Below are 17,584 nucleotides of genomic sequence, written 5' to 3'. Positions count from 1 at the left end.
CCCCTCCACCCAAACACCCTCCCTCCTGGGGACTTCTGGAGCCTCAGCCAGAAGTACCATTAGGTTTAATTTTAATTTGTTTTGCTGGAGAAACATCAGGTTTGTACGAGACTGAGTTGTTAGCAGGTGTGCTTAGCTCTTGATAGCGAACGTGTACCTTGGGAACTGGCTCATCCACCTGCTAATAGCACCATTGTCACTATTAAGCAGATATTTCACTTGGTAGAATCCATGTAGAAGTCATGGACTTTTCTGGGAAATGACTTTTCTGGGAAATGACAGTTTCTTTGACATATTTTCTTTGCCCACTTTAAATAAAAACTCTGGAGAAAGTTGTCTGTTTTGGATTTTTTTTTTTTTCTGCTTAGGATTAATTTTGACCCAAATTTCTGTGTCTGCCTAAAATCCCAGTACACAAATCTTGAATTGTTTTTATTCAGATATTTTTTAGATTTAAAAGTTCAAGACAGCATTTGAGAAGATGCATTTACATCTTTGTCGGTAGTGATGGTAAGTAGGTGGGCGGGGGTCTCAGTCCTATTTGATTAAAAGCCCTGGTTTTCCATAAAAAAAGACACTATGCAAGATTTTTCCTTGTACTATTTGAGAGGGTGCAGAAGCAACCTCCACAAAGGAGTTAAAGTTGGCAAAAACTAGCAAAGAAATAAAGTACTTTACGTATTTGCTAAGATAAATGGTCTATTTTTTCTCTTATCTTGAGGTCAAATGTCTTGGTAGTAGTCCATCTGGGTTTCTTCCCGAGTTACTCTGCTAAGATGGAAACATTTTCATAAAGATTTGTAGAGACTTTTCTGTGCCAAAGTGTTTCATTTCTTATCAAGTTGATCCCCCTAAGCTTTCAGTCTCATGTTAGACAGTGTGATTAGAGGAAGGAACTTAACACTAGTCTTGTTGACTTTGCAAATTGATCTGTTGCAGAAGAAGATAAAACCAGTCCCCACCGTGCCTGCAGTCCAGTTCTCCCAAGCAGTACATGCGCGTGGCTAGTGGCTTGTTGTCCAGGAGAGTGGGGAGCTGAGGCGACAGGAAAATCTTTTAACTTGATTGCTCTTCCTGTTATTCATGCCATCTTGAGTAACTTCTCATGACGCTGAGTGTTCAGGGATAAGTTCTACCACGGGCATTTCCATAGCAGGCTCTGAAAATCCTTGAGTCAGGATCCAGGAGCATGTGACATCAGGCAGGAACCGTGACTTAAGGAAGCCATCTCATAGGGCCAGACATCACCATGGAATGGAAATTCCGGAAGCCAATTATTCCCCTCCAAGATCAGTCCATGGAATGAGTTACAGTTTGGAAGGGGTCTCCCTTTCCTGGTGATTTTCTGAGTTTCTAAAGGCCTCTGAGCTCACTGCCTTCATTGTTAATCTTCGTTGGAGTAATTGTTTTAAAATTATCCACACTATTCTGCTATGTGTCTTATTTCCAGATTTTGGAGGTGAGAGCACATCCAGTTATTTAGCCTTCTTTAGATTACCAGCATCATTGTCTTTTTGGCTTATTCTCCCTGAAAACCAGAACCTAGAAAACTGACACGGAAGGAAAGGGTTTGAGGTTTTATCTTCAGCTTTAGTGAGGCTCAAGTGAAAGGGAAGATCTATTAAAAATGCATTTGCCTTACTCTCTTTTGAGGTAGAGGCATGAAAAACTTGATCTGCAACTTGAAGAAGAGCGTGGACAGTGCGATGTAGATTAGTGCTTTACAAGATTCTGATCCATGAGGCTGTCCAATTCCAGCATAAAACAGGGTAGCAAGGAGACAAGTATGTGGCTAAGATGAAGAAGATAGACATCTGGAAAAGAACAAAATCACATGACCAAGTGGCTCAAATTTTCTGAACATCAGGCTGCACTCATCTGTAAGTGGAAATCTGAAGATGTGTTCTAAAGCTAAACACAAATTTCTTGAAATCAGAAACCATAGATAACTTATTTTGCATTAACTTACTTCATTTGAGTGTCAAATATGAGACTCTCTCAATAATTTCTTGTTGAATTAACCGGGGGGATTCTCTGTCCACTACTTCTAAATATTGATATAGATGATTGCAAGTTGATTATAATGAAGTCTCCTTTATTGGATGGACAGAGACATGATGCTTGGCAGATGTTTTTTCTGAAAGCTTGAGTAGAAACATTCATAAGGTGGTGCTGTTAATCTGTTTGTCAGTTCTTCTACAGCTGTGGCTGCTGTGGAAGGTGTTTCATTCATTCAACACAGATTTTAAAAAAATTTATTTTATTGAAAGTTGACAATTTAAATATGTTTGTGGGGTATGAATATAATACATTATGGGATACAATTTACAGATTGATGTTATAATTTATGAATACAATATGAAATACTTAAATCAAGCTAACATATCCATTACCTCCAATGCTTGTTTTTTGTGGTGAGAACATTTGCAGTTTACTCTCTTAGAAATTTTGAAATGTACAATACGTTATTATTAATTATATTCACGATGCTGTGCAATAGATCTCAAAAAAAAAACTTATTCCTCCTTTCTAACTAAGACTTTGTACCTTTTGAACATCTCTCCATTCCCCCATACCCCAGCCTCTATAACTACCATTCTACTCTCTGCTTCTACGTGTTTGATTGTTTTAGATTCCACATATAAGGGAAAACATGCGGTATCTGTCTTTCTGTGTCTGGCTTGTTTCACTCAGCATAATGTTCTCCATTCATCCATGTTGTTGCCAATAATAGAATTCCCTTAGTTTTAAAGGCTGAATAGTATTCCATTATGTATATATGCCACATTTTCTCTATTCGTTCATTGCTTGAGGGACACTTAGGTTGATTTCATAACTTGATTATTGTGAATAATGCTGCGATGAACATTGGAGTGCAGACGTCTTTTTGACACACTGATTTAAAATCTTTTGGGTAAGTTCCCAGAAGTGAGGTTGCTGGATCATATGGTAATTCTAGTTTAAGCTTTTCAAGGAACGTCCATACAGTTTTCCATAATGGCTGTACTAATTTACATTCCCACCAACAATGTACAAGGGTTTCCTTTTCTCTACATCCCTGCCAGCACTTGCTATCTTTTGTCTTTTTGATAATAGCCATTCTGACAGGTGTGAAATGGTATCTCATTGCGGTTTTAATTTGCATTTCTCTAATGATTAGTGATGTTGAACATTTTTTTCATAAATATGTTAGCCATCAACACATATTTATTGATTGCCAACTCTGGGCTAGGCAGGCATCTTGGATTATTACAGATGTCTGCTTTGAAATAGTTTTCTAGCTCAGTGATTTCTTTTCAGTATGAGTGTCCATTCTTATATATGTATATTTAGTTATTTGTAAATTGTATACCCTACAAACATATAGCTAATTGTATGTATTATAAAATGTTCACAATAATAGGAATTTTAAAAGAGGTAAATATAAAAATAAGTATTTTAACTATTTTATTTATTGACTACAAAAATTCATTTGACCTCATTAACTGTAAATAATATCTAGAAGGAGTATCTTTGTGACATACTGATTTGAAGATCTGGGTTTAACTTCAATTGATTTTGGTGTTTTGTCACAGCTGAAAAAGATACCATACAAAGATATTTAGATCCAAATAAAAATAGTATATCATTGGCTATGCTAAATAAATTGCAAAAATTATTTTAAAATGTCTTCTATCAATCATGCAAAGGTGTTATTTTAAAATTTGGTCAGTAAATTTGCATCTTAGCTGATGTCAACTGGTCTTACACACTTATTGAAGGAGTTGCCTTTTTAACCTATTGAGTTAAAACCACTCAAACTCTTTATTTGGAAAAATTTTCAGCAACCTAAAAAATTCTGTTTCTACATATTTTTTTAAAAGGCTGAAGATATGGAAGTTTTTATGGGTGACGCACACCTATATTGTTGTTAGCAACAATATCACATGATGGAAACATTCCTAAACATCTACTAAATTTTCACTTGCTAAATGTTCCCCTCGTTGCATGAATTTCAGAAAGCATTAATGTTATCTTGATCTTGATGGGCTGGATTAAGTACAAACTGTGTTTACTACTTAAAAAATATCTGCAGGTAACGTATTTTGGACAACCAACTTATCAACCAAAAAAGATCAGCAAATTTAGTGTGCTTGTATTTGTATTAAGTAAATAGATATTTAATATATAAATTATAATTCATTTAATTTAATGATATATAATTCATTAATTTAATTATATGATTAATTTAATTATATAATTCATTTATTTAATTATATATGATTAATTTAATTATATATGTCATTGCTTATAAATGATTGATTTAATTATCTATAATTCATTGATTTACTTATTTATGTGTGATTCATTTTTAAGTTTCACAGTTCTTTGGGTGTCTTTAGTCAAGAGATAATCAGTGATTCGTTTTATGGCACAAAAGGGTCTCATATCATTATAAAGACTGTACATTTAGAGATGTTGGGTCTATAAAGTTAACCACACTGATATCATCCTTAAATCTCACTGTGTTGCAATATGATGGGAGTGAATTCACTGAGGGCATCACTGTTACCCCCAGTTCCATGCATAACTTCCTCTTGTCCTTGAGGACACTCTCAGAACCATGAGTCACACATAACTAAAGTGTGGAGAGCACCAGCACTATGGTGACCAACTCATCTTGGTTTGCCTGGGAATTTCTTGGCTTTAGCATTGAAAGTCCTGTTCTAATATATCCTTCAGTCTGGGGCAAGCCTGGACGTTTGGTCACACCAGTCCACATTAATATTGTCTGGTCCATGTTAATGTGGACTCGTGTGACCAAATGTCCAGGTTTATTATTTATATTTATTATTCAAATACAAATAAATCTTAATTTCCTTTTCCTTTGCTTATTTTTTCTTTTACTTCTTTTTCTTTTTTCAATAAATTAGGAGTTTCTTTTTGCATTCCAATGGATTGCCTCATGTGGTCCCTAAGACACATGCCTGCCACTTTGGTCTCTTTGGAGCTTGTTAAAGCAATTCTTGCTTAATAGATTTCTCACTCAAATTCCCTCTGGAGACCACAGGAGAGAATTTGGCTGTGGCCTGAGGAACCCTGACATTATTTGTTCTAAGATGGGACTGGGTCCAGGGGCATCAGTGGTTCTGCCAGGGGGCGATCCTGGTGTTTGTCAGGAGTGGCAGTAGCATGGGATACACCATCTTTATCTGCTCTCCTACAACTAAAATCCACTTCTCATTAAAAGTTTTCTTTATCCAACCTATCCTAAGGTGACACTTATATTAATATGATAACATTAACTCATCTGGGAAAACCTTAAGAGGAAGAAAACACACTTTTCATAAGATCCAGATGTTGTCTTCCCCCACCCAAGCCCATTAGGTGGAAATCTATAACAGCAGTTCTCAGCCTTGGCTGCACATTAGAATCACTTGGGAATTTGAAGAATCCCTGTGTCCAGACTGTGCCTTTGGCTGATTAAAATGGACTTGCTGGGAGTGGATGCAGGCATCAGGAATTTTTAAAGCTCTTCCAGGTGACTCCAATGTGCGGTGAAAGCTGAGAACCACCACACATCTACCTTTCCCCTCCAGTGGTGGGTGGGACTGTGGTCGAGTCTGAATACTAAGAAAGAGTTCTCAGAGGCAACTTGTGAGTGGCATGTAGCATGAATGCTGCCCTTTTAGAGATTTTTTTTCCCCCTTACTAAACCAGACAGGGTTATGGTAATTCTCACTCTCTTCATTAGAGAGTGAAAGCCCAGTGGTCTTAGCAGTCACTATAGGAGGTCTTTAGTGTAGACTGACTCAGCAAGGAGGTATCAGCTAAAGTGATTTTAAATGTCTTTTATCTGACAGCATGACGATTTCCTTTTCATGTGTGTAGACCCATAAGCAAATGCAAGAATGAAACATAAAGAAAATAGCAAGATGTCGGAGGCATCTGCCCCTTCTCTCACCTGTGTACTTTTAAAGCTCAGCAGTGGATTGACATATTCAAACATGGGGCAAGCTGGGTCAGGTAAAAAGATAATGGAGAAAGCAACTATGGTAGAACCCCACATTTAAGACATTTGAAGTCTACTCATTGCCTCCCTGGGCAAAGGGCTTTATGACATTCAAGCCAAACCAAAATTTAAAGAATGAGCCATATAGGACTGATGAATCTGCTTTTCCTAATTATAAGAACTAGTGTTCCACAACTAGTGTCTTTATTTCCTATTTTCTATTCTACCTATTTCAGTGGAGAAAGGTTTTGGTGTCTGTAGTAGCTGAAAGAGCTGGAGGACTTGGGGCTCAGGAGCCTAAAGAAGATTGTCACCAACTTCTGGTAGATGAGAATGGAGACTCTTGCTTCCTTTACAATGTACTATGGCATTCATGTGCTGCATACTGTGCTACCTGCTAAGGAATTCAAAGAAAAGTCAGGTGCATCCTTGATCACAAGAAATTCAGAGTTATTGGGGCAAATGGAAGGTTATAATATAGTAAAACAAGTAGAGTGGTAGATATAAACACAGATGCTTTACATCTCACATTTGCTAAGGAGATGTTACCATGATCTCACTTAAGCCTCTCAGAAAGCAAATAAGGGATACACTACTTTAATTCCCAAGTATAGGAAGAAGAAACAGATTTAAAGAGGTTAAGTCACTTGTCCAAGTTTACATAGTCAGTAAATGGTAGTGCTGGTGTTCAAATCCAGCATGTTCAATGTTCGTTCTTTTAATCCTGTAGCCACATAGCAACTGACGTTATTGGTGGCCATTTGGATGACTACTATTTTTATTTTATCAAGCCTTAGCTCACATCAATACATCAAGTGTTTGTTGAGTGTCTTTCTGTCGTGGCAGATGCTATGGATGAAGAGGACTGGATGGTTGGAATGTTCCCACCTGGAGTGCCTCAGATCGTAGTAACTCAGCGGTCTATATAATGGGAGAATTCACTCCAAGAGGAGCAGACAGAGAGAAGTGGACATGAAAGTTTCATGCTTGTGCTTTGGGACATCTAGCCAGTTCTGAATTCAGAGTGGATATGCAGAGAGAAGGGCAATATTTTCTGCCAGCGTGTTGGTTGCTCTGTGCCCCTGTGATCTAGACTCTGGATGGTTAGTGGTGCCTCTCTTCAAAATCATATATAGGCTCTAGTAGCCTAATGGCATGCTAAACTTTCATCTTACTGTACTGATTGCCTATGTATCAATTTCCAAACCTCACAGTTTTTGCTACCAAATGAAGTAATTTTATTTTCAACCCACAGTATACACACTCAGTAGATAGAGGAATAAATATGAATCTACATAAATAGACATATTTAATGGATACACACAGATTATAGCTGGAATTCTTATCTTCTGGTACTTTTGTGGTCTCTTTTGAACTTTGTCCCTCAGATGACTTATAGCCAATGTATAGGTCAGCAGAGGCAGCAGCATGGCTGTGTGCAGGGGCTTTTTTTGGGTGTTTTGATCTTGCAAGTTGCAATTAGAATTCTGAGTTTGCCATGCCATCTTGGGCTCAGGTTCTTTTTCTCCATTAATCAAAGAGAGTATCATTTGCCCATTTCTTAGAATGAGGCATTTTGAGATTGTGTCTGCAAAAGTACTTGATGCAAGCTGATGCCTGGGTGCTTTAGGAAATCAAGGGGCCCGATTGTGGCAGCTTTATTTTCATTATGCTCCTTTTTTGGGGATATATTGTTCACCGATTCAACAAATGCTTAGTGAGTAACTACTACGTCCAGCCCAGAGCTTGGAAACCTCACAAGTCAAGAAGGTGTTGCCTTACTTCTTTGTTTCCTGACATATTTAACACAAGTCAGAATATTTAAAAGACTAAAAGTAAATGTATTAAGCATTTTGGTCAGTTTCAACACAAAATACAGTTCTGATAAGTTATCTATCAAAATTTTCTAATCTGTAGATTTGGTTTAAAATGCCTTTCAGAAGATGGAAAGATGTGATCAATGTGATGTTTTTACAGAGAAAATTCTAAGTAGGTATTTCTCTTTATTCTAAAAGTGATTGTCTTTTGTTTTTCCAAATGACTCAGACTTACATATCCATGTTCTCACCTTGTAAACTGAAATCAGCAAGCCATCTTACTAAACAAAAATAGTGTAATCCTTTGTGTATATACCAACACAGAGTCCCAGGGCCTTGGGGAAAAGATGCAATTAAAATGCCTAAATAACATGGCTGACCTGATTTCTAGAGAAATTCTCTCTGCCTTGGGAAAGTGAGTTAGAGGAAAGCTTTTTCAGGGTTGCATCATTTGGCCCTGTGCACCTCTCAGGAACAGTGAATTTCTGGTCTGTGTACTTGAAGACCAAGAGGCAGGCCGGAGATCCTAGTGAGGCTCAGGGATTTTGAGGAGCCCTGCCAGATCCCAGTAGTGACTCAGCACTAATACACAGGGAAGAGTTCAGACTGCTATGCATCCGTTCACTGCTGTGTTCCATTATCACATGGTTATATACATGAAATGTCCACTGATGACATGTCATAAGCAGAAGATTAGGCCTTGCATCTTAAACTTTTAAAATTTAAAAACAGTTGTCCAGGCGCAGTGGCTCATGCCTGTAATCCCAGCACTTTGGGAGGCCGAGGTGGGTGGATCACCTGAGGACACGAGTTCAAGACCAGCCTGGCCAACATGATGAAACCCCATCTCTACTAAATATACAAAAAAAAAAAAAAATTAGCCAGGCAAGTCAGGCGTGGTGGCAGGCACCTGTAGTCCCAGCTATTCAGGAGGCTGAGGCAGGAGAATCCCTTGAACCTATGAGGAGGAGGTTGCAGTGAGCCGAGATTGCACCACTGCACTCCAGCCTGGATGACAGAGCGAGATGCCATCTCAAAATAAATAAATAAATAAATAAATAAATAAATAAATAAATAAATAAATACAGCTCACAGGTATGATAGAAACACTTTATGAACAAAATTTAAATACAAATTATTTTTCTTATAGCTGATATTGAAATAGAATCTCCTGGCTGGAAAATAATTACTTTCTTCCATATTGCAGTCATTTTTCACCAGTTTTTAGTCTGAAGTGAAAGTACCTTTTATATACTTAAATTATATGATTGTCAGAAGCTTTATCGTACTAGTAACTGCAGTTATTAAAATTAGAATGTACACACAGTCTTACTGAAAATCCTGCATATTCTTTTGCTGGGAAAATGCAATGCAGTAGTCCAGGTTGATCAGAAGCTTGGGTGTTGGATAATCCATTCAAGACACAGGTGCGCTAGTAAGCAGCTGGGGGAGGTATACCTACTGGGACTCGATTCTTTAGGTTTATGCCCTAAGGTTACCATAGAGAGTTTTGATACTTCACATCAGTGTTACTTTTTTTTTCTATCTATCATTTTATTATGAAAAATTTCAAACATGCAGAAAAGTTTAAAGAATTGTACAGTGAATGCCTGTAATCACCTAGATTCTACAATGAACATTTAGCTCTAGATGATCAGAAATCTATCAATCCATCTATTGACTCTGTATTTTTCTGTTAGATGCATTTCAAAGTAAGCTAAGCCATCAGTGCACTCACCCTAAAGACTTCAGGATGTATATATTAAACTGATATTAACTTAAGGTTCTTTCTTTTTTTATCGTGAGGTCAAATTTACATAGAGCAAAACATACAAATCTTAAGGATATCATTCAATGAGTTTTGGAAAATACGTACAGCTGTGTAATCCAAATCTCTATTAATATACAAAACAATACTATTAATCCCCAAATTTCCTCATGCTCCTTATCAATCAGTCTCCACCTCTATCTCCTTAGAGGCAACCACCAATTTCTTTTCACCATAGATGAGCATTGCTTGTAGAATAAGTGTGAACGGAATTACACAGCATGCACTCTTTGTGTAGCTCTTCTTTCACTTAGCATAACGTTTTTCTATATTCATCTATATATTGTTGCATGTATAGGCAATTCCTTTTCTGCTGAATAGTATTCCATTGCATGAATCTACCATACTTTGGTTATTTATTCTCCTATTGATCGACACCTGGGCTGTTTCCAGTTTTTGGCTATTATGAATACAGCTGCTAAGAACATTCTTGAACAAGTTTTTTTTTTTTTTTTTCAAGTTTGGCCAGATGTTTTTATTTCTTTTGGGTAAATACTTCGGAATGAAATCACTGGCTCGTATAGTAGATATATGTTTAGTTTTACAAGATAACTGCCAGACTTTTTTCCGAGGTCGTTGTGCTATTTTATACTCTCACCACCAAGAAATGAGAATTCTGGTTATTCCACATCTTCAACAACATTTGGGGTATTTCACCTAGGTTATAATTTGCATTTCTTTCATGACTAATGAAACACATTTTGTCATATATGTATTTGATGTTTATTTATCTTCCATTGTGAAGTGTCTGTTTAAATCTTTTGACCACATTTTAATAGGGCAACTTATCTTTTTGTTATTGAATTATAGTCCTTTATCTATTCTGAATACAATTCCTTCATCAGATATACGTTCTGTGAATATTTTTTCCCAGGCTGCAGCCTGCCTATTCATTTTTCTACTGGTGTATTTTGTGAAATTTTAAAACTCAATGCAGTACAATTTATCATTTTAATGGGTATGTATTTCTGTTTCCTATGTAAGAAATCTTTGCCTGCCCCTCAAATAGTGAAGATAGCTTATTTCCTTCTAGAAGACTGATAGTTTTATGTTTTACATTTAAATTTATAATTCATTTCGTGTGTGTGTGTGTGTGTGTGTGTGTGTGTGTGTGTAGTATGAGGCAGGAGTCAAGGCTAAGGATATTTCGTTGTCTAGCACGTTTATGTTGAAAACCCTTTTCTTTCTTTATTAGATTGCTCTGATGCTTTTGTTGAAAATTAAATTATATGTGTGATTCTATTTCTAGACTCTTTTCTGATCTATTGGTTAATTTATCTATCCTACATCAGTATCATACTGTCTTAATGAATATAGCTTTATAAGAAGTTTTAAAATCAAATAAGTTCTCTAACTTTGTTTTTTTTCCAAGATTACTTTAAATATTTTAGATCCTCTGTATTTTCATATAAATTTTAGAATCAGCTTGTCAATGCCTACAAAGAAAACCTGTTGAAATTATAATTGGGATTGTAATAAATCTTTAGATCAATTTTTAGATAATTGACATCTTAAAACGTTGTATCCTCCAACCCATAAACATGGTATGTCTCTTCACAGATTTAGATCTTTTAAAATTTTTCTCAGCAAGGTTTTGTAGTCTTCAGTGCACAGGTCATGCACATGTTTTTAAAATTTATTCCTAAGTATTTTATGTTTCTGTAAAAAGAATTTTTAAAAATTTCATTTTCTGATTGCTACTAGTAGATAAAAATATCATTAATTTTTGTGGATTGACCTTGTATCCTGCAGTCTTGCTAAGCTCACTTGTTGGTTCTAGTCGCTATTTATTTTACTTTATTTTATTTTATTTTTGAGATGAAATCTCACTTTTGTCCCCCAGGCTGGAGTGCAATGGCACGATCTCAGCTCACCACAACCTCCGCCTCCCAGGTTCAAGCAATCCTCCTTCCTCAGCCCCCAAGTAGCTGGGATTACAGGCATGTGCCACCACGCCTGGCTAATTTTATATTTTTTGTAGAGATGGGGTTTCTCCATGTGGGTCAGGCTGGCCTTGAACTCTCAACCTCAGGTGATCTGCCCACCTTGGCCTCCCAAAGTACTGGGATTTCAGGAGTGAGCCACCGCACCTGGCCACTCTTTTTTTATTCCTTATGTTTTAATATGTAAACATTTTATGTCTCAACTGAGATTTTCCTTCTTTTTTTTCCTTCCAATTGGTATTCTTTTTAAAAAAAATTTTATTGCATTGGCTCCAATCTCCAGTACAATGATGAATAGAAGCAGTGAGAGACAGCACTGTTGCTTTGTTCCCAATCTTAGAGAGAAATCACTCAATATTTCACCATTATGTGTGATATTAGTTGTAGATTTTTTTTATGGGCACTCTTCACTTCATCAGCTTGAAAAAGTACCCTTTTATTTCCAATTTGCAGAAAAGAAAATCACAAGTGGCGTTGAATTTGTCATATGACTTTTTTGATCCATTGGGATGATCATGCTGATTTTCTCCCTCATTCACCATTAATATAGTGAATTACATTGATAGATTATTTTGAAAGTCAAATTAACCTTTCATTCCTGGGATAAATCTGACTTAGCCAAAACATATTATTTTTCTGGTAAAGATTTTTTGTCTACATTCATGAGGACTATTTGTCTGTAATTTTTTTCTCATAATGTCTTTATCAGATTTTTGTATAGCTGCATAAACTGAATTAAGAAGCATTCTTTTTCTGTTTTCTGCAATACTTCATAAAAGATTGGTGTTACTTTTTCCCTGAAATGTTGATATAATTCACCAGTGAAATTATCTGGGCCTAGAGTTTTCTTTGTGGAAATGTTTTTGATGACAAGTTCAATTTCTTTAATAGATAAATGACTACTTAGATTTCTGAAAAACCTGTGTCATTTGTGGTAATTTTTATTTTTCAAGGACTTTGTTCATTCACCAAAGTTGTCAAATTTATTGGCATAAAGTTGTTAATACTATGTTATTGTTGTTCTTTTAATGACTGTAGAATCTGTAGTGATGTTTCCTCTCTCATTCCTGATATTGGCAACTTGAGCTCCCTCTCTTTTTTTTCCTCAGCTTATCTAGCTAGGGTTTATTAATTTTCTTGATCTTTCTTGATTTTTCCAAAGAATCAGCTTCAGCTTTGTAAATGTTGTCTTTGTAAATGTTGTCTATTGTTTTTCAATGTTGTATTTCATTGATTTCTACTCTTATCTTTTATTATTTTTTCTTTCTACTTAATTTGGTTTTACTTCACTCTTCTTTAACTAGATCAGTGTTTCTCAGCCTTGGCACCATTGACATTTTTGATTGTACAATTCTTTGTTGTGAGGAACTAGCCTACACATTCTAGGGTGTTCAGCATCAACCCTGGCCTCTACTCGTTAGATGCCAATAGCTCTTCCCCACCCAGTTGTGAAAACAAAAAGGTCTTTAGATATTGGGGAACAAAGTAACTTCTGGTTGAGAATTATTGATCTATATTTTAAAGATATAGCCTAAAGTCATTGATTTTTCTTTTAGTATCGTTTTTCTTTCCTAATATACATATTTAAATCTATAAATTTCCTTTAACACTACCTTAGCTGCATTTAAGTTTTAATATTTTTTATTTTCATTATTATTCAATTAGAAATATTTTCTAATTTTCTTTATGCTTTCTTGTATGGCCCATGATTTATTTAGATATATTCTGTTTAATTTTCAAGTATTTTGGCATTTTTCTAGATCCATTATTACTTCTTTGCAATTTAATTCCATTGTGAGAAAATATACTCTGTAAGATTTCAATCTTTTTAAATGTATTGAGACTTGTTTTATGAACAAACATTTAAGATTTATTGGGGAACATACCATGTTCTCTTGAAAAAAGGTAAATTCTGTAATGGTTGGGTGTAATGTGCTTAATAACAATTAACTAACAAACAATTTAGTCAAGGTGATAGTGTTGTTCAGGTCTTCTATGTATTTATTGATTAGTTTTTATGAAAGTGTTAAAATCTCTATTATTCTAAATTTATTTCTCCATTTAATTCTGTTGACTTTTGATTCGTGCGTTTTGAATGTCTGTTATTTGAGATATACACATTTATTATTGTTATGCATTTCTCATGAGTAGGCTGTCTTATCACTGTAAAAGATCCCTTTTTATCTCTGCTGATACTGATTGTTTTGAAATCTACTTTATTTGATATAAATATAGACACTTTAGTCTCCTTATGCTTACTGTTTGTTCAGTGGCACTTGTGTTACTTTTGTAAGTAGAAATAATACTGTAATATTTTATGTTTATATGGTATAGTATTTATGAAGAGAATGGCTTCTATGCTCTCCTTTGATATTCTCAGCAATCTTACAGATAAATAATATTGTGATCTCCATTTTACAGAGATAAAACTGAGTCCACAGGAATTAAGTGACTGTCCCAAGATCACAGTGGTGAGTGAGCACCAGCCTGGTCTCTGTTTTACCCTGATGCCTGGACTCTTTACCATTATGCTATGCCATTCTCTATAGATTAAGTGGAAGGAGAATTGGAGAGATCCTGTGTAGTAAATCACAGGATAGGTGAGGGCGAAGGTAGGAAGTGTATGTGGAGAAGGTGTCTTCTAAAGACACAGTGTTCATAGTTCCACTCCAGGGCTCAAGAGTGGCTGTAAAGGCCAGGCGCAGTGGCTCATGCCTGTAATCACAGCACTTTGGGAGACAGAGGTGGGCAGATCGCTTGAGCCCAGGAGTTCAAGACCAACCTGGGCAACGTGGCAAAACCCTGTCTCTACAAAAAATAAAAAAAATTAGCCGGGCATGTTGGCGGCATGCGCCTGTTGTCCCAGCTACTTGGTGAGCTGAGATGGGAGGATTGCTTGAGCCTGGGAAGTTGAGGCTGTAATGAGCTATGTTCATCCCATTGCACTTCAGCCTTATTAACAATGCAAGACCCTGTTTCAAAAGGAAAAAAAGATTGGCTGTAAAGAAGAAACTTTTGGTTATAAAGTTGGTGAGGCATTGTCAGTAGTACTGGAGTGAATGGAATCAGTAAGTTCTGTCAGTGTCAAAGGAGGGGCTGGGCTGTAAATGTCACTGTCACAACATACACACATAATGGCCATCATCCAATTACCTTCATTATGTTGTATGTATTATAGTTTGGCCTAGAGGCAGAGGGCAGGATAAGATGGTCTCTGCTGGGCTACCTACCCTAAGATTCCATGACTCCTTCTTAGGGGAGCCACAAGAGAATCTGATGTCTTGTGGTGCCAGTCAGATGGAGAAACTGACTTTCCTTGCAGGAGCCCTTCCTTGCTACTCATCTGGCAATCTATGTCCCAAGTGGCCAAGCTGTGGGTCCCTCCCAGGCTTGGCTGTTCCAGCTGGACCCAGGAGCTCAGCTATGCAAATACCCATTATGAGTTTGTGTTTGTGGCAGCCTCACCTCTTGTTTTTAAATCTCCAGTGCCCACTAGAAGATATTCTGTCTAGAAAATCTGAACAGTAGTTTTTAATTAATTTGTTTGTTTTTTGTTCAAATGGTGAGTTTCATAACCCATAAGCATGGACTTGTGATTTTATTAGATATTCTTAGCTTCATTACAGTGATTTATCTAACAAAATTGTATTTTGCTTTCAGTTGCCACCTAGTCCAATGCTGTAATCTACGCTTCTGCAATTTGCTGTTCCAAGATAAGCTGTGACCTTCTGTACCTATGTTTTTGACATGCCCTTTTTCTCCTCATTGACTCACATCTAATGCCCCGTTCAAATACCACTTTATCTGAGAGCTACCCACCGACCCAATATGGCCAGGGTAAATGACTCTGAACGCCCAAAGCCTGTTGAAGAAATCCTTCCCCTTCCAGTGAACCTTGAGCATCCCCAGGAGGCAACTCACTCCCCTTTAGAAGGTGTGTATAGGGAGGGGCTGGGCTTTAGACCCCGTGAGGCAAGAACAAACCTGCTGGGAGAGGTGTGCACCGGTCACACCAGTCCTGAGTTGTCACTCTCAGCTCATCAAGTTGTCACGTCTGGGGAAGACTCTTTGCATTGACCAGTGGTGTCTATTTTTATTCTATAGTTGGATAGAAAGGGTTAAGCAGTTAGGCAATCCCCCTATGGCTCAGTAATTTCTGGAGAATTGGCACAAGTAACTTGCATAATGCAGACTTATCTCCTGGATGATGCAGTGCCCTGCAACTCCAATGCAAATGAACTCCAGCTGTGTTGGCCTCTGAGACTAAGGGGTCTGGCTGGGCCATTCTTGGGAGCCCTTGCAGATCACTCTTGGGAGCTCTTGCAGATCCTCCAGCCCAGGGGACAGACAGCAAAAGTCCAGACAGAACTTCCTATGTTGGGGGTGAGAATTATGCTAGAGGTGACTATCACCACCTTCTCACCAGATAGAGTTAGGAGTAAGGCACAAAGGGCTGAGGGGCTCTTCAGTCTTGCCCCATTCTATTTCTTTTCATAGGGTTTATCCCAGCCACGCAGGTGTGCAAAGTCATCTTCTGTTGTCCTGCAAAGCCTCTAATTATTTAATAAGCACTTATATAGGACTTACCATGTGTTAAGCACTGTTGAAAGTATTTAACAGATATTAACTCATTCCCTCCTATAGCAACCTCAGCGTTCTGGCTCGGAGTCTGTGAGTGGCTATGGCGAGCATGACCTATGAGGTCAGACAGATCTAGCTTCAAAGCCTGGTTCTATCATTTAGTAGATCTGTGACCAAGGGCAAGTTGCTTGGTGCCCGTCTGCCCCAGTTTCCCCATTTATAAGATGGGTCCTTAAGAGATTTCGATGAAGATTAAATGGGAACGTGCGTGCAAAGCACTCAGCCGAGGACCTGATATTTTTGCATGATGGGTGGCTGTGATGACAATGAGGAGGAAAACCTGCTTTCTTAGGGATTTCTCTCCGAAGCCTGTGGGATTTGATGCCAATGTGCAATCCCCTGAACAGAAAACTGTCCACTGTGTTCTAGGGAGATGTGGCCGCCACCTTTCTAAACTCTGGAATTCCACTGGGGGTGATCAGAGGTTCCACTTACATGGGGATCCCCATGGCCTCAGGAGATGTGCTGTCTGGTGAAAGATAAAGTACAGGAAGTCGTTAAACCAGAGATCTTACCAGAGAGTCTTAGGACACTGTCCAGGCAGAAAACTCAGTTCTGTGCGTTTGTGCTTCTGATCTGATTCACTTCTTTGCCAGGTGCAGCAGAAACCTTGGCTTATGCCTGCAGAGGGAGTTAAAAGGGCCAAAGCTCATCACCCTTCTGAACATTTGCCCCTCCTTAGCTGGAGTGCTCTCTACCATGAGAAGCTCTCTTTGTGAAGAAGATCCCGAAGCTCTCTGTTAACAAGGCAGCCTAGGACATAGGGTCTCCCTCGCCACATCTCCAGGGAGAAACTCCTATTCCAATCCTGCTCCTTTAGTGGAAAAGAGGACAGGAGTCTTGACCATCCTAAACCCATTCACTGTGTTTTCACTTGAATATTCAGGGATCTGGAATGCTCTCAGGGAAAGCACAGCGAAGAGGCCCAGGTCCTGGATGTCACTGAAAGGTCCAAAGGCACCAGCTGGGAGCTGAGGATAACCTTTGCCCCTTTGTAACTTCACTTCAAGCCTGTCTTTTGCTAGAGGCCTGGGACTCTTAGACTCCCTCTGACCTCTGGGCTGGCCCCACTGATCTCTGGGCTGATAGGCCTGGATTTTGTTGGCAGCCTCAGACACCAGGAAGCCTGATGATCCAGCTCTCTACCCACTCCCAATCCCTACTTCCCCACTTACAAATTAGCCCGCTGGCAGAAAGTTAATGAGTGATTTATTAAGTTCCACAGGAATATCACCTCGCAACCCAAACCCAGATGACTAAAGAAGACTTTTATTTTAGGGTCTAACTAGTCATAAAATGTATTTTGCCGAAGAGCACAGATGTGGATTTTGTGCCTCAGAGCAGTGTTTTCGCTGAGCTGGTT

This window comes from Hylobates moloch, unplaced genomic scaffold (genome assembly GCF_009828535.3).
Source record: "Hylobates moloch isolate HMO894 unplaced genomic scaffold, HMol_V3 SCAFFOLD_11, whole genome shotgun sequence".
NCBI classification, from domain to species: domain Eukaryota; kingdom Metazoa; phylum Chordata; class Mammalia; order Primates; family Hylobatidae; genus Hylobates; species Hylobates moloch.
Note: the sequence above shows the minus strand (reverse complement) of the source record.